Here is a 24,897-nt window from a genome sequence, read left to right on the forward strand (position 1 = left end):
TTGATTAAAGAGTGTTCTTGATCAACTTGAGCTCTTAACCCTTTCATTTGAGTGTTTGTAAGCATTATGAACTTAGCATGTTGATTGAGGACTTAATGAATTAAGTTGAATGTTTTGACATGGTAAAACATCCTCTAGTAGTGCTTAAAGACCTTTATAGGTGTTCCAAATGGTTGACTAAAAGACCAAAACCACCTAAGCAAGTTTAAGACTCAAAAAGTGAGTTTTTGAGGGTGTTTGGGCTGCTACGGGACGCCACCCGCGTGGTCAGGCACGCGGCCCGCGCACATACAACAGATTGCCCGGCTAGATGGAATTTTAGTATTTTCCTCACAACTTTTGCATACAGACTCGGATTTACACGCGGTTTCCTCCTACATTCATATTGTTTACATTAGGAATAGTGTGAAACAATAAAATATAGTAATAGTACCTTTGAGGGGTATTTTGGTCATTTTAATGACTTGTGTCCATGTTATATAGGTGTTGATTGAGAGTGTTTCTATAAGGGCACGAACTAGAAGAAGCTAGCTAGCCTACGTGTGATTGAGGTGAGTACGTGTTGACATTTTTCCAACTTTCGTGTACATGGAAAAACGATTTTATGATAATGAAATGCAATGCTTTTATATATGAAATGTTTTGAAATGAAAGTGTCAAATGTTTTTGGAAAAGGTATTTTGAAAGAGTGCCTTAAAGGCAAGTATGATTTTGAAAGAAAAGAACGTTTTGGAAGATCGAATGTTTTGAAAATATGATTGAAATGTTTTGAAATATAGATGCTTTACTTTTGAAATGATTTTATGATATTAATGTATGAAATGTGTAAAGAATGGAAAGTAATGAGAGGAATTGGAAAGTAATGAAATGAAAACTTCCCTAGCCATGATACCTATTAAGATGCCTTGGTGGAATCTATCGGGGTGGAGCCTCCCCTTCGCGAGATAGATGTCCTAATGGAAATGATGCCTTGGTGGATTGATTTGTTCTTTCCACCTTGTTCTAGACTTGGGAGTGGTTCCTTTATTAGACGTAGACCCTAAGTATAAAAATGACAACAATTTAATACCGAAATTAGCCCTTAATGATAAAAGAAAATGAAATATGGAAATATGGCTTTTGAAATGAAATGATATTTATGAAATGTATGAAATGACTTTTCCTTGAAAATGTTTTGTGGTCTAAAACTATGTTTTGCAAAGATGAAATGTTTTGGTAAAAATGTGATGAATGTTTTGGGTCACAAACCCACATAACTGACGAGACATTTTTGTCTTATGCATCTCTTTTTATTGCCATGTATTCCAGGTTGCAATTAAGGAGAAAAATTGATAGATGGAAGTTAGAAGATTAAGAGATAGAGAATGGAGTGGAACTTGTTAAGTTCCTTATTTAATGTTATTGATGTAATTCGTATTTGCTGGCTATGGTGGTATGATGCTTAATTCTAACACCCAAGGTTTTAACTGTAATTATTTTTGTGGGACCAGTTTTATGTTAAATAGGAGTTAATACCCAAATGTTTTTAAAACCATAGCATTTAAAAAAGATTTGACAAATTTTGGGGTGTTACAGTTTGGTATCAGAGCCATAGTTTAAGCAGATTAGGATTGGATCATTTCACTCCTAGGCTTAGACTTTGGTTATGGAAAGTGTGAGTGAGTCATAGGATTGTTATGCCTTAATTTAGGTAGAATCTTTTGCAACAAGTGATAGTAAGGAATTACCATGCTAGATGATATAAGGCTTTAGATAAGTTAGATTATCTTGTAGAATGCTACATTGAGTGCTTCTAAAGTGAGTAATGGAAGTTAGATTAGTGTACAGACAATCTAAACCAATGGATCAAAACCTCCTAAGTGGTGAAGTCAATGTCGATTATGCATGATGTGGGTATAATAGTATAGGGCTCATACTATTATAAACACATGATACATACTCGAAATTGGTGGAACCATGAAAGGGTTTTGTTAAATGTGGTAAGGATTCGAGTAATTTGAGGACGTACTGAATGCATATCTTGTATTAAATAAGAGTCATGAAGGAATTTAATACATGTTAATGGATAATGGAAAACTTTGACAGCTTTGACTTTTTTGTCAAAGTCAAATAACTAGTATGAAAATGAGAAATTACTTGGGATACATTTGATATATGGTTGAAATTGAGTTTATACCCTTTTAGTATCATTGGTAATGAGTTAGAAATGCTAAGGATTGAATTGACTTGAGCTATTTAAATTGTTAACAAATAATTAGCTCAAAAGGTACATGGTTGACTTTTGGAAAAAAAGCCTAGAATGGGAAAAGAACTGAAACTCCAAAGTTTTGATTAAGAAAATTAGTTGGATTTGGTAATTCGGGACGAGCTTATCTTACAACATAAGAGTGACTCGTTCATGTTACAAGTTAGTTGATTGAGAAATGAATGGAATAGAATCATGAATTCCATCCATAGATGAAAGATAATGATTTGATGTGATTATTAACTCTGGAGGGTGAGCCAATAGCTAAGTTGGTGAAAGTTTGATATGATGAAGAATGCAAGATGGTGCACGAAATCGTGACCGAGACAGCTTGGGAAGGAGCTTGATGTTTTTGACTCAATGAGATCTTTTTGGATCCTAAAGAGTTTATGAAAAGATGACAATAATATCGAGTGTTGAGTGTGATCATAACCGTGGAAGAAGGGTGTCATTCTGAAACCAAGACACTAGTAAAAGGAAAGTAGCGGTGCATTAACCTAATTCACTAGACAGGTGCGTGAAATCACTACAAGGAAATAAGACTAGTGTAAGATACGTAGGGGGTATTTATCGGGCCTGAACGGAAGACATCCAAGATGAATATTGGCTCGAAGCATGCAAATAATGGAAAGTAAAGGTGATGATGTCGAGTCTATGAGAGTCCCTTACCCTAAGGTACTAGACTACTGTGATAAATAATTTAATAGGAGGAACTTTTTAAGCGCTACTTACAAGTCCTATAAATTGTTATGAGAAGTTAAAATTACGCATAGAATGTGATGAGGGCGAAAATAGAAATAAGACTCCAATGTATAATAGTTTGATGATGAAGGAGCAGTATCTAGAAGGTGCCATGTGATCGAGAAATGGGAAGATGATTTCACATGATGGAATATAAAAGAATACAAATTGAACATAAAGGATCTTATTGTGCTAACAAGGTGTGGAAAAGAATGAGTACTTGAAGTTTATTGATAAGGACAATCAAAAGACGGTGGTGAGCAAAAGAGATTTTTGGAATATCCTTGAATGAGTTAGTGAGGAGAGATAATACCTTATGAGAATCATAAGGTGATTTAGACCTTAAAAGAAATGACCTGATTTCTTTTAAGGGTAAGATGTTAAGAAGATGATGAAAGTGTGATGATGGTATGTTACAATAGCGTAGAAAAACTTTGAATATTGTGTAAGAACAACACATGGTGCTTGGAACTACGAGTAAAACAAATACATCATAGTTATAAGATTTAGATCTTCCAACTTATAAAACTTGATGGAGCGGACCGAGCATCCTCAAGTAAAACCGAGTACTAGCTTTGACCATTGCTATTAATTTGTATTCGACAACCAGACAAACGAACGGAAAACTTATGATATGAGATCTTCTGTTATGAGTTCATATAGGAGATAAGACTTTGACTCAGAGAAATATGGGTAACCTAACACTGACTAAAAGGCACAAAACTCAATAGATATAAACGTTGTTTAGGATATTAATGAGGAAGGTTCAAGGAATTAAGAAGAAGTTAAGTATGATGATACTTGATAAGTTAAACTGATAAATTGTTCAATGGAAGAGCTAAGTACTCGAACAACAATGTTAAGAGACACAGGTATGACGAAACTTTGATGGAAGCTTTATGTAATAAATGGGGAGGTAAAGTTGGTATTCAAGGTCCATAACAAGTACACATGAGGCATCAAGTTTCCATGAAGAAATAAACTAAACATGTTACTACATAATGAGGATCATCTTATGATTTTTCCTTAAAAGATACACCTTCATTTATTTTAAGGGGTAGATAGTTGGGAAGAACCAAGTTACAAGTGATGAGACAATTTGGACCCAATAAGGTTTTGAATGTGAGTTGAAACAACACCATGTGCTTTAGATCTTATTGTCATGGTTTGCATAGGCTTGCGGGCATAAGAAATGTGTTAACTCTTGAAATGAGATTTTTGTTAATACGTCAAAGAAAGTGAATGAAAGGGGATAAGGACAAAGTTCAGAAAGTAAATTTATACTTGGATGTTATGGTACCAGTTAGTGGAAAGGTAATAGACAAGGAAAGTTATACTTAACTTGATCATATTGTTGATAACATTAAAGGAAAACAAAATTAGTATAAATTGACTTGCGGATCTTGTTGAGGGTAAAATGTGATTTTTATAGATGTAAAGTAAGACATTTGAGAAGAAAGGTACATGTATTAATAAGAGTTAAACTGATAAAATAGGTTGGAGTGAAAGTTTAAAAGTAAAATTAGTTTGGAATGTGTGAGGTACGATGGTGTAAGCATCTCGTATTATGCTTAAGAGCATAATAGAACAAAATGAATTGATAATGATTATTATTTAAAATAAAAAAAATAATATTAGCATGCCTAAGCACGAAAGGATGTACTTAAGCAACTTAGAATGCCTGAGTATAGAAATGGTCAAATGATGACTTATGGATTGGAAGGACCTGAAAAAGTTTCATATATACCTTAAAACTTATTGTTGCATGTTGAGATGTAAGAGTGAAGGTTGCATAACCTTATTGCATGATATCCTTTGAAAGTTAAAAAAATGGATAAAGGGTAAACATGTCGAAGAGGGTTAATAACCCATAATTGCATATTATTGCTATTAGGCTCAGTACAAATGTGACAAAATGCAAGAGTGATATGGTTATAGAATAAATTAAAAGGGACGGGATGATGTTCTAATGAGATGACTTATGAGGTGATTCCGAGGACAAAATCCTTTTAAGGGGTAGATAATTGTAACATCCTAAAATTGAAGACTGGGTTCTTAAATTAAGAAAGTAAATAAATGAAAAATGATTTATATAGTTAAATCATCAAAGGATAATCATATCATTAATTGATATGAAGTTTAGAAAGTTATAATTAAAAATAATAACAACTTTAAAAGTCAAAGGGCAAAGAGTGTCAAATTGGAAAACTAGAATAAGTTGACCAATTGGTTAACTCAGTTAGTGGAAATGACTATAAAAGTTATAGGATGGATGGAGAAGGACTTATTATGTCAAAAGTTAAGTTAAAATAACAAGTATTGAGGCTTGGTGGGTTTTGGCCAAAATGCTCACTCTAGAGGGACCAAATGTGAAAAATAGGAAAATAAGATGCACACCCTCTCATTTCATTTCCTAGATTCGTGTTCTTCACCCTAGAGACTTCACCAATGGAGATTTTCCATCCTCTATCACCTAATGTTCATCTCAGTTCGAGAATTACGCAATGAAGCAAAGGAAAGAAGGAATCAAAGCTTGCAAGGTAAAACTATTCTCCCTATTTGGCCTAGAAATCAATTTTTATGAAGGGGATGAACCACAATTTCAAATTTAGCTTCTTCTAAGGGCTAGGGTTTTGGTTTCTAACCTCCCTTGAGTAGTTTTGGTGATTTCCAATCCCAATCCAATCATTATATTCGTAGATTTGATGAATTGGGTAAAAATCTCCATGAACCCTAAAAATCTAAATTGAGGATTTCATGTTTATATGTTAAATTGGAATGGATTCAATGACCTAGATGATGTTTGATTGCAATAAATCCAATTTGAATGCTCAAATTCATCCATGATGGTAGAATCATGCATAAACTTGGGTTTTAGATGGTTATGTGAGAAATTGTGATGAAAACAATGACATTCATGAAATGTGAGCATTTGATGAGTATATGATTATCATAATCATGAGTTCATACTAACAATATGATTTGAAAGCAATAACATGAAGGATTGAGTGGTCTATAGTTGAATTTATGGAATAATTGGCCATAAGGGCATTTTGGGCAATCTATGGATAATTACATATTGATTCGCATATAAGAAGTGAATGATATTCATGAACATGAATTGACACTATAGGGATGATATTGGAACACAAACATGAAGGGATACTAGTAAGGTTCTATCTTTAGTGATTGTTTTAACCCAAACGGTAATTTAGGAAACATGGAATGGAATTGAGGATTCCATGGTTAGTTTAAGTACTTGCAATGAGATTCATGGTGGTTTTATCTACTTGACAACACCTAATGATGTATTAAATGATTTGGGAATAAGTCATATTGATTAAAGAGTGTCCTTGATCAACTTGAGCTCTTAACCCTTTCATTTGAGTGTTTGTAAGCATTATGAACTTAGCATGTTGATTGAGGACTTAATGAATTAAGTTGAATGTTTTAACATGGTAAAACATCCTCTAGTAGTGCTTAAAGACCTTTATAGGTGTTCCAAATGGTTGTCTAAAAGACCAAAACCATCTAAGCATGTTTAAGACTCAAAAAAGTGAGTTTTTGAGGGTGTTTGGGCTGCTACGGGATGCCACCCGCGTGGTCAGGCCCGCGGCCCGCGCATATACAACAGATTGCCCGGCTAGATGGAACTTTAGTATTTTCCTCAAAACTTTTGCATACAGACTTGGATTTACACACGGTTTTCTCCTACATTCATATTTTTACATAAGGAATAGTATGAAACAATAAAATACAGTAATGGTGCATTTGAGGGGTATTTTGGTTATTTTAATGACTTGTGTCCATGTTATATAGGTGTTGATTGAGAGTGTTTCTATATGGAAACGAACTAGGAGAAGCTAGCTAGCCTACGTGTGATTGAGGTGAGTACGTGTTGGCATTTTTCCCACTTTCGGGTACATGGCAAAACAATTTTATGATAATGACATGCAATGCTTTGATATATGAAATGTTTTGAAATGAAAGTGTCAAATTTTTTTGGAAAAGGTATTTTGAAAGAGTGCCTTAAAGGCAAGTATGATTTTGAAAGAAAAGAACGTTTTGGAAGATCGAATGTTCTGAAAATATGATTTAAATGTTTTGAAATATAGATGCTTTACTTTTGAAATGATTTTATGATATTAATGTATGAAATGTGTAAAGCATGGAAAGTAATGAAAAGAAATGTAAAGTAATGAAAAGGAATGGAAAGTAATGAAAGGAATTGGAAAGTATTGAAATGAAAACTGCCCTGGCCATGATACCTCGTAAGAGACCTTGGTGGAATCTATCAGGGTGGAGCCTCCCATTCGTGAGATAGATGTCATAATGGAAATGATACCTTGGTGGATTGATTTGTTCTTTCCACCTTGTTCTAGACTTGGGAGTGGTTCCTTTATTGGACGTAGACCCTAAGTATAAAAATGGCAACGGTTTAATACCGGAATTAGCCTTTAATGATAAAAGAAAATGAAATATGGAAATATGACTTTTGAAATGAAATGATAAGATATGATACAATAAGATATGAAATGATATTTATGAAATGTATGAAATGTGTTTTCCTTGAAAAAATTTTGTGGTCTAAAACTATGTTTTGCAAAGATGAAATGTTTTGGTAAAAATGTGATGAATGTTTTGGGTCACAAACCCATGTAACTCACGAGACATTTTTGTTTTACACATCTCTTTTTAATGCTATGTATTCCAGGTTGCAATTAAGGAGAAAAATTGATAGATGGAAGTTAGAAGATTAAGAGATAGAGAATGGAGTGGAACTTGTTAACTTGCTTATTTAATGTTATTGATGTAATTCGTATTTGCTGGCTATGGTTGTATGATGCTTAATGGTAACCCCCAAGGTTTTAACTGTAATTATTTTTGTGGGACCAGTTTTATGTTAAATGGGAGTTAATACCCAAATGTTTTTTATAACCATAACATTTGAAAAAGATTTGAAAATTTTGAGGTGTTACAATTATCATCTTAGAATTACTCGTGACTTAATCAATGAAGTAATCTCTAAGTGTGGGTTGATCTACTACTTCAATCTCTATTAAGTACTCACGAGATTTGACACAATCACTATGTCATGCCCACTCAAAATGGTCAATCCAACAACACTCATGATAGTCTTAAATCACTACTCACTTCCAACTGTATGACCGACTATGGAGGTTTGAGTAAACTAATACTCGGGAAGTGGGTTCTAAACATGCAAAAGCGAAAGACAATATTAAATTAATAGAAATGATAGCAACACCAGAACTTTATTAAGTCTCCACAAAATAAACATCAATTATATTAGAAATTCATATTCCTAAATGTTTCAAAAATTTATCAAACTAAACAAATAAGTAACTACACCATATCTTCAGCAAATCTAATGCCTATACATCTAGTATAACTATCATGCTTGATCATTGATAATGTCTCACATAGTGGAACTTTCTAAGTATATTTGTTACGTTACCATGGTCTTTGGGTTCTTTAGTCAAAGTGACTGCACCCTCATTGTCACAGAAGATTTTCAAGGGATCCTTGATGCTCGGAACGACACCTTCAGCCATGTAACTTCTTTCGCAGCTTCACTAGCCGCTATATACTCTCACTCGCACGTAGAGTCTGCCACTTTCGGCTGCAGGGAACTTTTCCAAGTGATCTGGCTTCGAAGTTTGAACTGGCTTCGAAACATTTTCTTCTAAATCAGTAAGCAACTCCTTCAATTTTTCAAACTGATCTCTATTTTCTTTTGCTTTGGCTTTGACTGTAGGTATAAATGCTAGATAGGGTTGAATGAAATTGGTCACTGCTCAAGCAATGATATCCACCTTTTCTTGAATTGAATTAAAATGATCATTCACTGCATGGACTTCATTCGAAACATATTTCTTCAATTCTTCAATTTTGAAATTCACATCCTCTCGTACCTTCTTGACATCTTGCATAAACAACACATGTTTTTCCTTAGCAACATTCCCAAGATCCTTCAGAGAAGAATCATACAAGTCACCTTGAGCTTTGATCGAAAACTCATTATTGTTATCATGGACATCATTTTTTTTCTATAGACGATGCTCAACAGCTTTAAGCATCACGTCGAATTCAATCCCAGAAACCAAATTTTTGGCTCGTGAATCAGCTTGGGATTGTAAAATCGAATTAAGCTTTCAATTTAAGATCTTAAATTGTTTCCTGGACATCAACATATGATCCAGAATCTCCTCTCTGTCCGAATCAAAGTGAAGATCTTCGAAAGTTCCTCCGAAACCTCCTCCGTCCATTTCATCATCAGAATTATGTTTTGGTGGTTCAGTGGATTCAGATGGAAACAAAGTTGTGATCGGTTGTTGAAGGATGTTATCAAAGATGGGTGATGTTGTGGCAGTTGATATAGGATGAATATATGGTGGAAGTGAAATTAGCGAAGATGATGTGATAAGTGGTAATGAAGTAGAAATGGAAATGGCTTGCGAAATGTAGACATTCATGATAACATTTGGTCCGTGTCAGATACGTTAGTAGGGATGTTTGAAATTGGAACCTCCTCAGAAACTGATTTGGTTACCACAATTTCAAGTGGATTTGATACTGTAGGTTCAATTGTAGAAGTAGTGGAAACTAACGAAATAGTAGGAGAAACAGTTACCAAAGGTAGAGTCGAAGCCGGTGGTATATCAGGAACCACCTCATTTTCGTATGACTCATCATGAACAACAAGTTGTCGCTTCTTTCGTTTCTCAGCAATGTGCTTCGCCACTCCTTCAACTCTTTGCTTCTTGGATGATGGTGAGACGGGTGCTGGGATTTCACGAACTTTAACCCCTTTCCTGTTTAATTGAGCCTTTCGTATGACTGGAGACAAATCCTTAGAAGTAGTTCGTTTTTGAGAAAGTTTTCTCAATCTCTTCAATACACCAGGCTTCGGAGGAACTAACTCCTTCATAGCTTCTTCACCAGTTGTCTCCTTCGGTTGTTCATCAAGCTTTTCAACCGTCTTATCATCATTCTTCGTCTTCTTTGGAGATTTAGACTTTGGATTTTTCGAGCTTTCAGCCTCAACTCCCTTATTAGGCTTCTTCGTCTTTTTAGACTTTTTCGACGAACCTTCATCAACCACTTTAAGTAACACCCCAGTTTCAAAATCAGGGGATATTCGTCAAGTACTTCACTAAAAATTTGTGGGTTGGATTCACTTTCTTCAGCATCGCATCTGGACTTCTTACGACTGAAGGAAATATCTTCGAATCATCTTCCACAGACTTTGGAAAATGATATTTCACAAACTCTACCTTTTCTTCTTTAGCATGAACTTGAACTCCTTATTTTTCGTATATCTTCTCAAGAACAAGGCTCTAATATCTTGCACACGAAATACCTTTGACTATATTCGTGTTTTCCAAACTTTTTACAAATTCCTTCCATAACTGAGTAGAGTAGTCCACACTTAAATCATAGTATAGCCCCATAACCATAGTATATACTTCCAATCTCCCTTTATCAAGCCCAACACTTCTTCCAGTTAAGCACCGTAAGTAAATACCAAACAAAAAATTCCAGATGATAGGTAATCCTGACTTCTTGAAATCACTGATCTTAAATAGTGGTGGTTGATGACCTATTTCATAGAACATGAACATGATTTGGGCATTGTTGGGTTTAAAGAACGGTGGAGAATTAAGGATTACCAAGAACTGAGTAAACATCTTCTTGTTCAGAAATATCCTTTTCTCATTCACAAGATTAAAGGTAATCAAATCTATAGCCTTGCTATAAGAAGCAGTTGAAGCAGCCATGGATAGCCAAGTCATCGGAACTGCAAAAGAATTGAACATGGCAATAGCAAGCCTAGAACTTTTCAGTGCGACAATGAGCATCTTGAGTTCCTCAGGGTAAAGTGAAACATCACCCTCAACTTGGTAATTAGTGCTCTGAATCTTCATGATGGGGATGGAATTGTCTTCTTCAGTGTTGGTGGTTTGTATGGCAGTCATTGTTGAGTTCTTGAAAGCTTTCGAAAACTGAGAGAAAATTAGGGATTTTTGTGCTTTAGAATATTTTGATCGCGTAAAGTATAAAGAGTAATTTAAACTCATTTATATATGTTCCCACAAATTAATGTGAACCGTCAATATTAATGAATAACCACGCCTTCCTTGAAACTTGTGACAACTCGAAATTTTAATTTGTATAAACTCCTCATTTAAGCACTTCAAAAATTAGCCAAATTTATTTCAAAACATTTTTGGCTGGATTTAATCCCGTTGGAATATTTAAAATAATATTTGTCAAGCGAACCAAAAATAAGGAAGTATAAATTTAGAGTTGCCGTGTTTAACGTATGTCGCGAAACTCCAAAAATTTGGAGTTTACAGGAGAACTCGGAGTTTGGACCGCAAAACCTAAAGACTATATATATGGCACTTATCCATTTTCCTTCATTTCTCCCATTTCAAGTTAGAGAAAACCCGAATTCTCTCACAAGGATCTTCAAGCTTTCGTCCTAAACTTCGCATAACGTAAGTACTTCTATCCTAGAGCATATTATGGCTTGTTATACTTCATTGTATCAAGGAAACACCCAAGAAACACCAAGAACAAGGTGTTTATGGTCCAAGGTGTTCTTGGACCGTAAACCCTAAAATGGGTGGACCGTAAACCCTAAAATGGGTGCCAAAGTGAGCCCTAGTTTCTTATAAGCCTTGACAACTAGCATAGACCCTTTCCTTGATGAGATTAGCACTTGAAAACGTTCAAATCCCCACGTTCATATGAGTTTACGGTTTGGGAACCTCCCAAAATTGTAAACACGTCCAAAGGGGGTTTAAGTGCCCTTAACACCTTCCAATGCTTGTATAAGTGACTAGAACCTTGCATGCTTAAACCTAGAACCACCAAAACACAAGAGAAATGGACAAACATGGGTTTGTGGCCATAAAACCATGTGTTTATGATCGTAAACACCCAAGGGAGTGGTCAAAGGACCGTAAACTCCATAAAGTGTCCATTTTGAGCCCTAGTCACTTCTATAGCCCTTGTTTCAAGTCTAGCATAATTCCTTGAGTGAGATAAGACCTTAAAACACCCCATGGCACCACTACCATGAGTTTATAGCCGTAAACTCATGGGGGTTATGGTCCAAAGACCGTAAACACCCGTAAGGGCCATCATTTGAAGAGTAAAGTCCAATGTCAGGCCATACTCTCTTCATATGCAACCCTTGGTACTCCTAGCACTTGTAGAAAAGTGTTTTCGTGCTTTAGGATATCCTTAATTGCATAATTAGTTATTAAATGAACAATTGTATACTTAAATGTGTCATAGCATTTTAAATAGGATTCGCGTATGTGTTCAAGTCCTCACTTAACACTTAGCATCCTATACTGTCCATTCATCCGAATCGCCCACGTCAGGTGAGTTCATACCCCTGAATTAACCTTTTAAATGATTTTAAATGCTTTTATATGGGGGTGGGGGGGGGAATACAAGTTGAACTATAAAGTTATTATATCAATCACATGTGATTAATAACTATATAGCAAAATAGGTTTTGCTTGTCAAACTGCTTTAACCAGCTGAAGGTTTTCAAATCTCGTTTTCAAATCTTGTTTTAAAGTATGAATTTCTCTTTTAGATTATTAAAGATTTTCCAAAGGTTTTCAGAGCTTGTTTTATAAAGGACATCATGTTATAAATTCTTATTCATAAGTTTTCCAAAGGTTTTTACCAAATTTTCTTTTATGCTTTTATATTATAAATTGATGCCCATTTATGTATAGTTATATAAGTAACGTTTAAAGGACTTAGGAAGGCCAACTCGCCCTACCTCCTTTTCCTTGTTTGGATGTGGATCTAGGGTATCAATTATCTATTCGAAGGTTGTCACACCCCAAAACCACGAACGACGGAAACGTTCAGGGGTGGAGGACGTCATGTATAGTATCACAATAGTGTAATATAATAAACAAGCAACAACATCATCCATTGCATTATAAGTAAAGTTTTAATACATGTGTGTTTCTTTCATTGTAGTAAGACACCAAAAATATACAATCAAAATAAAAGACGAGACAAAACCTGGCCTCCGTACCTGTCTACTGATGACCTGAGAATACAAGTTATTTTGAAAGCGAGTATCAGCTTTAAAGCTGGTGAATTCATAAGTATATAAGTGTCATTGCCTTGTTTGTGAAAATCTGTTATAAAGACCATGTAAATCGTTAAATGAAAACGTTGATGTACGTATGAAAACCCTAAAAAAAACCCTTATTTTCTATAAGTATGAAATGTAGTCTTCTACCAAGACCCGAATGTTTTGTAAGTAAAATTGTAGTTTTCCTTTAATTGTTTAGTACTAAAGTACTTAGTCTAACTCATCCTTTATGTGAAAGAATCACAAAATAAAGTAAACAGGAAAATGTACTACTGTAAGTGTGGTCACTAGATACTAGGACCAACACATCATATGTAACGGTTATCCCAAGGTACTAGGGTTAACACAACCTATATAACCTAATGAACATCCGAAGATTGTCCAATTGTCCTCTGTAGCAGAAGCAGGGGGAAGGAAGGGTTAGTCCCTTTAAAGGTACTCCTAATATAAGTAATAACCGAAGGCATCCGTAGATGTTCATCACCCACTGTTGCTAACAGATGGGTTCTGGAATGGTTAGTCCCGTACGTATATCCCGAGGTACTGTGGGATAGAGGCCCATCTAGGTATCCCGAGGTACTGGGGATAGGGTCCTGTCTAGATATCCCGAGGTACTAGGGATATGCAGGAAGATTTAAACAGAAAGTACTAATAAATCATCGTCACAATTCAAGATACAAGTATTCATGTTAATGTACATAATTAAGTGTATCTACGTAAAGGTACTCATGTAATGCGTATTCATGTATCATGTAAGTATATGTAAACGTACTCATGTATCATGTAATCAAATGTAAAGGTACTCATGTATCAGGTAATGTACTGGTATAGACTCATGAATGAACTGACTCTTGTGTGATTCCTTGTAATAGGAATTATGTTTGATATCTCCAAATTATCCCTATGATAATTTGCTGGAAGGTAATTGGTTGTTCAACTAGGCTTATACACTCTTACTACTCAAGGGTGTGAGATACTAAATGAAAACTGTAAACTATTACATCAATACGTATATGAAAACATAAGTGTACATGCATAGTTTAGTTTAATAATGAAAGATGGTTTTATAAGACACCTTAGGGGTTTTGAAACCAAAATTAACAATGACTTGATGTCATTTTTGATATACATTTCAAAGGTAAAACAATTGATAACAATACATTTTTAAGATTTAAAACCATTTCTTGCATCACCTTTTGTAGTACGTGAAATCCGTTAAATGACAAACACAGTTATAAAATACATAACAATGATTTAATAACATGTTTGTTTCTACTTGTATTCCCCCCTTTAAAGCATTTTAAAATCATTTAAAACATTGATTAGGGGTATGAACTCACCTGTAGTTGGTGATTGGAATGCAATGAACGGTATCGGATGGCTAGGTGTCAAGCGAGAACTTGTGAACACACTACGATCCTAATGAACATATAATCACACATATATGCACTCAATTAGACATAATTGACTAATTGATAATGTTTAAGACATCGTAGGCATATAAACACTTTATATAAGTATTTTAAGCCATAAGGATTGCATCTAAGCCATTGTGGGACAGGGTACTTGTGTTTAGGGTTTCCAAAGGACCCCATATGAGAGTGTACTCTCTCTAAACCATCACACATGGAGTTTACGGTTGTAAACTATTGATTTTACGGCCGTAAACTCCCAAACATGTGTGTTTGGTGTGTTTTGAAGTCCCAAATGCTTTCTAGAATTGTTCTAACTTAGTGGCTAAGTCCTTGGAAGAGTTTAAGGTCTAGAATTACTCCAATTAGGAGTTTACGGCCTCAAGGCTAATACCCTTAGAGTTTACGGCCGTAAACTCTAAGTATGGTTGGTTTTAGTTGCTTTCAAGCCTCTTGCACTTGTGGGATATGTTCTAGATAATTGTTTAAAGCTAATGAGAACCCTAGGCACACTTTGGTGCCATCCTTTTGAGTTTACGGCCCAAGAACATTCTCTTGGCCATAAACTCACTTTGATGAGTGATTTTTATGTATTTAGGTTCCTCATTTTTGTAGGAAACAGTTCCATGAAGGGGTCTAGGGCTTTAGGTGTCTTGAAACCACACTTTTGTCCATTCTTATGGAGTTTACGGCCTAAGCTTCTCTTGGGCCGTAAACTCACTTTGTTTTGTGTCATTTGATGTGTTTAAGACCTTGTTCTACTTGGGGAAATAGCCTAGATAAAAGTCCTAAAGTCCTAGTGTCCTCAAAACACCATGTTATGTTACAATATGGAGTTTACGGCCTAAGAGAGTTCTGGGCCGTAAACTCCCAATCTTGGGTGGCTTTTGGCTTGTTTTATTGTCACTAACATGCATACATAAACCTCTAAGGCCTTATCATAACACATGTGTCGGTTTTGGCTTCGTTTCGGGAGTTTACCGCTCAAGAACACCTCGAGGTGTAAACTCCTAGATTTCATGTTTTAGCCTTCTAAAACATGTTATAGACACGTATATAGCCTTCTAAAACTCCTCGAAGTGTTACTCACGTTTTGGTATAAAAACCCGAAGATCCGTCAGAGAGAGAATGGCTTTTCTCTAGTCGGAAATGTGAATAATGAATGATGTTGGTTTAGAAATCTATTTATAGTCCTGAGATATTTTGGCAGAAAATATTTTTATTCCCGAAATGATCCTTAATAAATTAGAGTGTTGGAATAACAGTGCTGCACCAAACCCTAGTGCACCCACTCTCCTGATATTTCCTGAAGTGTAAACCCTGAATTTTTCAAACATACGCAAAAAGTCTGAAAATTAACTGTGACTGCTACAACTTCTATTGAAGTGATATAGTTTGTACAAAATGGAAATTTCGGGTTGTCACAAAGGCGTTTAAATATTAGATATATATCATGTATACATGTATGGTCATAAAAGATCTCTCAGCCAGTTCATCTCCTTTGGGTAGCAAAGGCATCCTTCCATTATTCATATTTCTAGAACACTACTAACTATTATAGGAATAGTTAGGAGATTCTATTTACTCTCTCACTCTCTCTATCTCTCTATCTCTCTCTCTATCTATCTTTCTCTCTCACTCTCTCTCTCTATCTCTCTCTCTCTCATTCTCTTTCTCTCTCCCTCTCTAGTACGACAAATTATTCAGGAGTTAGTTCATTCGTGAGTCTATACTATTATTATAATACTTTAAATGGAATGTGACGCACTATTTCCCGATACAACGCTTCATAGCGCCATCACCGTGTAACTAGAGTCTCCTGGAAGGAGAGCGGACATCATGTATATAGATCTATACGGGACAGACACTCCCGCATCCTGACTGTTAGCTACAGTCCGAGGCGGTAAGGCCCATGGGTGACATAATGTTACTAACTCTACGCGTGACCTGGAGGGTCATCAAGGATTCGATCGTTAATCAGCATGGTTACATACGAGTTCACATTCACCCTTTTATTCTCCTTTAGACTGAGCCAGATGTATTGTTCATTGGATACCCTCATGGAGTCTAGGTTTTACTTATTTTTAGACTTTGCTAGGCGTATTGTTCATTCGATACCTCCTGGAGTTTATGTATTATTCTCCTTTAGACTGGGCTAGGCATATTGTCCCTTCGATACTTTCCTGGAGTCTATGTATTTATTTACCTTTTTAGACTTTGCAAGGTGTCCCGCCTGAAGTCTATGATTCGTTTACCTTTAAGCTTTACGAGGCGTCTTGCCTGGAGTCTAGGTTTTATTTACTTTTAGCCAGCAGTGTTTCTGCTGAGGTAAAATATTATTTTTCCCTATTATTTTTACTTGTGACTTTTCTCACAATCCCTTTAAAGTAAAAAAAAAACTATATTTTGATAATGATAGTACTTTTGGGGAAATTACTCCTTAAACATAAAACCATCGGGTCTTGGTAGAAGACTGTTTTTAATAGAGATACTCTTTGGTTTAAACACAATACAATTTGGTCTTGGTAGAAGACTACTTTTATTTAGAAAATATAGGATTTTCTGGAAAGAATTCTAATACTCTGTAGATTCTAAACTACCATCTTTCATGAGGTTATTTTGAATAAAAATGTGTATTTATACTAATGTCAATAAATACTTATGAATTCACAAGCATTATAAAAATGTTGATACTCGCTTTCAAAATAACTTGTATTCTCAGGTCATCGATAGACAGGTACATCCCGGGAGCTATTGCGAAGTCAGCCTAGAACCAAGCTGCCTCTATGTTATTCTCTATATTTACTTTGATGTTATTGTATAATGTAACCTATGTAAAATTATTACTATTAATGAAATGGATGTTGTACTTTGATTACTATACTGCATATGTTGTGATACTTGACATGTCGTCATCCACCCCAGAACATTTCCGCCGTTCTCGGTTTTGGGGTGTGACAAAACTCGCACCACTAGCCGTTATAGTTTCCATGTTAGATAAAACACCTTGAAAATTGGGCCATGTTTCCAAACGGTTACTTCAGACTCTTTGTGAGTACCAAGTAGATAAGATTAAAACCTTCGGCATGGAGGCTAGGCTCTTTCATTTTTAGGCTTAGAAATGAAGTCATTCGCCAGACTTGCGAAATATTCAGCCTGAGTTGGTTTTACTCAGAACCTTAAGGATTTCATGAGTGCAGTGTGCCAATGAAAAATATAAGAAGCAAATTAATAATTATCTCCCCCTTAGGATGATTACACCCCGGAATCATCAATGAAAGAGGGTTGTATAATGACTCCTTATGTTATCTCTTCATCCTAGGTAATAACCATGACTTCCATGTTGCTTCGAACAAGTATTTAACTCTTGGACTCCTTGACTATAGGCGGTGCTCGATCTTGCACCTACTCCCTATCTCACATTAGACTCCAAGTTATGACTTTCCAATCACAATCTCGATCCTTATTGGAGACTCCTTCTTCTTCTTAATGAACTTAAGATAATTCCTCTTATTACTACAATGGATCCATGTGTCATATTCTAATGACCTATCATCGTGTGATGCAACGTGTAGACTCAGGTCTTTTAGAGTCAAATTCCAGAATGGAATATACTTTCCTTCATGTTCTAATGTGATATAATCACATTTTAACATGTAGCATTTCTAGCTACCAACTTCTTTAACAACGAGAGCTATACTTCTATTGATCGCTTCGATTTCAATCTTCTGGCTTAAGTCAATTGTGACATCGAACTTAGTTCTCTGAACCATGTAATATACTCATCTTAGTCGGACTCAATTTTGTTGGGTATTATATGCATGAAATACACTCTATAACTAGGTAGTGGAAGAATCGAAACAACAAAACAATTTACCTAAGTGTACATGCAACGTATGGATCTATGGATTCATGATATTACTTCTACACTATGAATATCGAAAATACAAGGAAGAATACTAACCTCTTTAGCAGCTAATGATCTTCGAGCTTAACTCCTTGTGCGTGCCACCTTGTTTGGATGATGAGGATCCAAAAAGGAATCCCTCTCTTGGTTCACACCCAATGAACTCAAAAGAGTAGAACAAATGTTAAACTAGGAGGGACAAAGTATACGAAAAGTTCATCCACAGTGAGGGAGAAAGAAGGTGACAAATACTCAAACCAAAAAATGAGCCAGGAGGAATGAACCCCTAAGGCCCTATTTATAGCCTTGGATACCTACTAGGGTTTTATCCTTCTACCCATGTGGGATGGGATAGATCATGAACAAAATTCCCTTCCTTCTACGGTTTTGGAATGTTCCCTGCTTAACCAACTATTGATTAACTTACATTCAACTCTTCTATTAATTAAACTGTTAATTAATTCCCAAATTGTTTTCCAACTAGTTTCTAATTAATTATTAAACTATAATAATTAATAAACTAATTACTCCTATTATTTATTCTACTCAATTTTGAGTCTTGAGGGAAACCCAAGAGGGCTCTGCTATTATTAAAAATATCACCAGTGAGTTAATGACGTTGGACACACGTCTAACCGTCCCCCACTTGGACAAGTCATCAACTATATATGGTCCTATATCCCTCTAATAATCAGCAAAGAGAATGTCATCCAATGCATCTACCGAATTCTAATCTAATCAGTTTCAACCCTTAAATAAGTGATCACCTATTTTGTGACAACCGGAAAATTCGAGTCAAGTCAAAGTTAAATAAAGTTAACAAGTCAAACCGGTTAACTCAATTAACCCTTGTATATTAGGGTTTACATCATGTAATTACTGTACAACTCGCTATTTTAATGAGAAAAAGTCATTTGGAAAATTCGTGTGTTTGAATTTCCTTAGCCTTGATAGTGCTAAACAATGAACCAAGGTGACAAAACACTGTTGCACACTCATCGGGAGTGTGTAGTGTTAGTTTTTAGTATACTACAACATCCTATGGTGCACATACAACCCTAAATACCTTGGATCTATGTTTTCTCTATTATACATGCAAATATGAAGTTTCCAAGGTATTACCCTATACTAGCATACAAATATCATATACTACACAACAATCTAGTTAGGATAACATACCTTTTATGTGGCTTGAAGTCTTCATGTATTTTGGCCTTAAGAGCTTAGCCCCAATAGTGTGGAAGCCTCAAGTGAAATCACAACACATCATGAACAAAAGATGAACTTGAGAGAGAATCTCCATGCACCAAAAACTCCATGAACTCTAAGAATAGATTAAGTCATGATTTTTGGGCTAGAAGCATCTATTTATATGTATGAGGAATCCAAGAGTCATGGGTATAACCCATAACCCAAATCCATACCCATGGGTTTAATGATCCATGGTTCATATGGCCCAACTTTTTATGTATCCATACATAAACTTGGTCCAACATGAATCATAAGCCCAACACATATAAATATAACTAATTAACATAATTAGTCCCCATAGATTTAATTACTCTCTTTTGATCACTAAATTAATTCCAAATTAATTCTTGATCAATACTAATTAAAACATATGATTTCATATTAATATATTATAATTTATAATATATTAATAAATCATATATACCATCTTTGTGACAACCCGATATTTCAACTACATGTAAACGACCTAAAAAGTCAAGTATTGTAACCACGTTCGTTATAATAAAATTAACTTCGAAAATAAAATATCCAAAAATCACTAATTCAATTACCTATTATGTTAGATGTCATTAAACCGTGATCGTACGTAAAAAGAACGCCCAAATCCAACTTCGTATAACAAAAGTTAGGAATTTTTCAAGTTCGGCTTAACGGCAAACGGCTAAAAACTTGAATTGGAGATCGAGCGACTTTTGGCAGGAATGACCTAAATGAGAATCGAAGGTCTCGACAATGGTATTTCAGCGGTAAAAAGTCTGGAAAAAACTGACGTCAGATAAAGAAGTTATGAATTTCTAAAGAAATTTTCTTTCTGCGACCTTTTAAAAATAAATAATAAAAATAATTTCGAAATTTTCCGACGGGATCTAAACGAAAGTTGTAGAGTATGGTCTCACCTTCGCGTGGATATAAAGAACGTCGAAAACGGAGTTCATATGAAGAAGATATGAAATTTTGAAGTTTATTAAATAATTAAAATATAAATTTTAATTAAAACCCTTGGTATTATCCGAAGGGGAGTCATCAGATAGGGCCGAGTTACGCCCAACGCAAGCCCGTACGCCCAACGTATGCGAGGCCTTGGCCTCGGATCGTCCACGTCGCGCCTATGCGAGGCTATGCCCCGTCCCATCCGAGCTCCGAGGCAGTCGAGGACTCGGTCATGCATGACGCACGCGTACGAGGTTGGTTCCCAGCCCCTATAAAAGGGATGTGAGGGTTCCGAAGAAAACACACCATTTCTCTCATTTCTCTTATGTTCTTGCCTCGTTTTCCATGCCCGTGCTACCCCGAAGCCCCGATCACTTTGCTCAAGTCCCGAAGGTCGTTTGTGCTCCCGAGATTCCCGAGAATCCCGAGGAAATCCACTTTCTCGAGCCGAAATTCTGTCTGGTTTTCATCCCGCAACCTCCGATCTTTCATGTGAGTTCATACCCCTATAATTCACACTTTTAAATGTTTTATGAGTACTTTTATATGCTTTTAAAGGGGGGAATACAAGTAAAACACTCGATTATTATTATGTGTTATCTAAACTTTCACTATATGCGTTTTATCAAAGGAATCATATGTGATTTAAAACTATTATAGGGAAACTTTCATACGCAAATTATACCACGACAACATTTTATCTTTTGAAATGAGAAACGATTTATGTATTTATATAAATCAGATACTTTGCTTATACTACATTTCTATGGGTCGGTTTTGGCACTACAAAAACTACACTTTTCATAACAAGTGAGCATTTTCACTAAGGGTTTATTATACAAACGAAACACACTTTTAGGAAACTATAATAGGTATAGTTTTACAAGAATACTACGAACTTTTACATACGTGGAAATACTATTTCAAGAAGCTACTTTGATATACAATAACAAACGAACATTTTCACACGTAAATCTGTTTTATACTAAGTTTTGTGAGATATTAACTTCACGTACGTTCAAGTACACATTTCAAGTCCTGTATTATATACCAGAATCCCTTGGAAGGGGAGCATGGTGTTTGTGTATAGATCTATACGGGCTTGACAACCTACGCCCTGACTGTTAGCTACAGTCCACCATTTGGGGTGACAAACGTCAGAACATTCCAACGCCTGAAGAACGTTGTGTATAGGCATCCCTTGTCAATAGCATGGTTATAAAACTCACATATAGTATTAAAAACACAATGATTTACGGGGTTTTTCAGTCGTATTGGAAATTTTATACGTACATACATTTACTAGAAACAAACATTGGTCTTGAAAGAAGGCTACATTTATACTAGTAGAAAATATAGGATTTTCTAGGAATAAACAAACAAGAACAATTTCATACAAACATTGTCATTTAATACTTATGAAACTCACTAGCGTAAATGCTGATCTACTTTTTCAAAACTACTTGTATGTCCCAGGGATTCAGTAATTACAGGTAACAAATAGGTTTTGAAGAAGGAATGTTGCGGCACTAGTTTAAATTCATATTTTGACATCATATTGTAATTGGTTTTGAACATGTACTCTTTTAAACAATGTAAACTTTCAATTATATATATGATGGTTGTATTGCTTTCTTTACTATATATTCATTTGTTACGCTACCACATGAATTCATCCGCCCCCGAACGTTTCCGCCGTTCCGGTTTGGGGGTGTGACAATCTTCTCTCAAAAGTCCATCTTAACATATTGTTTTGATGATATGCAACCCAAATGGACCATGCTACTCTCGGGTCAAGTACATACCAATAATAGTTATGGGCTTAGACATCTAATCCAATAGTTTCCCAATTGGATAAGTCTAAAACTATTATTGCAAGTACGACTTCATAACTTGACTAGCAATCATAGCTCTTAAATTAGTTGCCTAACTCTAAAAAAATCAAATGACGCGTCCATTAGATAAGGGATCATATATTCCTCCATTCTAGATATCATATGGACTGAGACATGGATTATAATCATTCTCTCTGTCCATCTGTTGTTCCCCAATTTCCAATTTATGACGACTGGCTAATTGAACAAATCAAATCAGTCCAGGCCCGACCGAGCATTTACGTTTTGTCATCACTAAATCATCGAGGGCCCCACAGATATCGATTTTATCCCTTTAAGGTTAAAAGGAATGGATAAACTTTGACTCGTATGCTTGTACTAACTACTTGTTGAATCATACACAAAGGCATGTTTTATAAGATCGAGTTACCAATGCATTTGCATGCAATAAATGTATAACCAATTCATAGTCAACAAGTCATATCTCCAGGTTTGAAGAATATAAGATATTATCGTCTCATGATTCACTCGTGATAAAATCCACGAAGTGATTCAAAAGAGTGTGGGTTGAATCCAATACTCGAATCTCATTCCAGGAGTACTCATGAATCACTGCAGCTAAGTCTAGCCACCTAGACAGACTACAGACCCAATCATGATAGTCTTGCCTCAATACCTACTTCCAAAGTATGATCGACTGTGGATGTTTGAATAACCTAGTTATTCGGGAAGTCAAAACATGCAAAGTGAAACACAAGAATAATAATAATCTTATATGGCCCTAACACTTTGAGTGTAAATAAAAACACATTTTGTCTAAGCACCATATTGATTACTCATTATTTATGTTTCAATTTATCAACTTTATACTTGAATTAAAACACTAGTTGTCCCATGCTCCAAGCATGTAGACTATGTTTTCTAAACAATAGCTATGCCATACTCCAAGTATGCACACTATGTTTATCTTTACTTTCTGAAATAGACCAATTTTAACATAATTTCAATGATTCTCATTTCACAATCCCAAATATTTATTGTAAATGTAAGAATACATAACTCTTTCCATTTATAGTAATCTGTTAGATTCTAAACTTATATGCACTGATCCTCTTGTAATGAATATGCACATAAGTCACCAAGACTTGGCACTAGTCATTACAAAGTATTCCAATGGAGATGAATTCCATGGAAATGAAGTCTCAAATTCAAAGTACATTCCTTTGAATATCCTTCTATGCATTAAGTTTTCTAATATACCAAGAATAACTTCCACCTATGGAAAAAATTTCATATTTCATTTTGACTATCACTTCTGAACAAGAGTTGCCTCTTTTCAGAATATATAAATATGGTCCTAACTATATACTTCCAATTGTCCATGAGTAACCAATCTTTGGTAAACCTCAGATTGTCCTCGACTATTGCTTAATCATTTTAGTCATATCCAGTTTTACTCCTTTTTCCTCTTAATGCCCTAGGCGTTTAGAAAATTTTAGAATGGATAAATATTATAGCACATGCAATCAATCCTATATCCGAAGCATATGGGACACGATTCAAGCTAATTTTTTTTGTTTGCTTTGTTCTCACAATTCGAACTATGAAGAGGTATGCCGTAATCATAATTGAATTTTGAGAACGCAACGTATATAGAATTTCCTTATGTTGAACCATTCCAACATAAAATTCATGTATATCCTTGACTAAAATTGATTAAAATCTCAATCTAAGCTTGTAGAATTGGAGTGAAGTATAAAATATCTTCCCTTAATTATAGCAAAACAACATTTTTCAAAGCGAATTGAAACTTCTGTTTTCTATAATTAACATTGCTAACTTGCAACACTTAACATAATAATCACACTCCCACTAGAATAATGATTATTATCTTACTAGCATAACAATTATGCTCCCACTAGCTTTGACATGTACCTAGAAATCAACTGAACTTCTAGAAATCAATACTTTATTGACTTTCTTACCAAAGTTTAGATTTCTGATACAAGATTGCTTTGATAAGACTTTATCAAAATCATACACGTTTTTGTATATAGTTCAAATGTGTGTCTAAATAATTATGAAGAGGGATGCCGTAATCATAATGTTAAAACTTTTGTCATTCTCACAATTGCTATCTACTCAAAATTTACCTAGTGAAAGAGTTTCCTTACCATCATTTTCATGAATCGAAGAGAACCTTATGACAATTAGATTTTATGGTGTAAGTGTTCCTGTCCATGTGAATTTGTCATAACCATAATCACAAGACAAGGTTAGTGACAAATCCAAACTCATATGAACTGAACATGTTCAATCTTAATTTCTTGCCACCTGGTAGCACAATGCCTACCATTGCTTCCAGATTGTTCTACAAACAATTTGAGAACTTACATAACTCACACTCATGGTCAACTTAA

This window comes from Lactuca saligna, chromosome 2 (assembly GCF_052625555.1).
Source record: "Lactuca saligna cultivar CGN05327 chromosome 2, ASM5262555v1, whole genome shotgun sequence".
Classification (NCBI taxonomy): domain Eukaryota; kingdom Viridiplantae; phylum Streptophyta; class Magnoliopsida; order Asterales; family Asteraceae; genus Lactuca; species Lactuca saligna.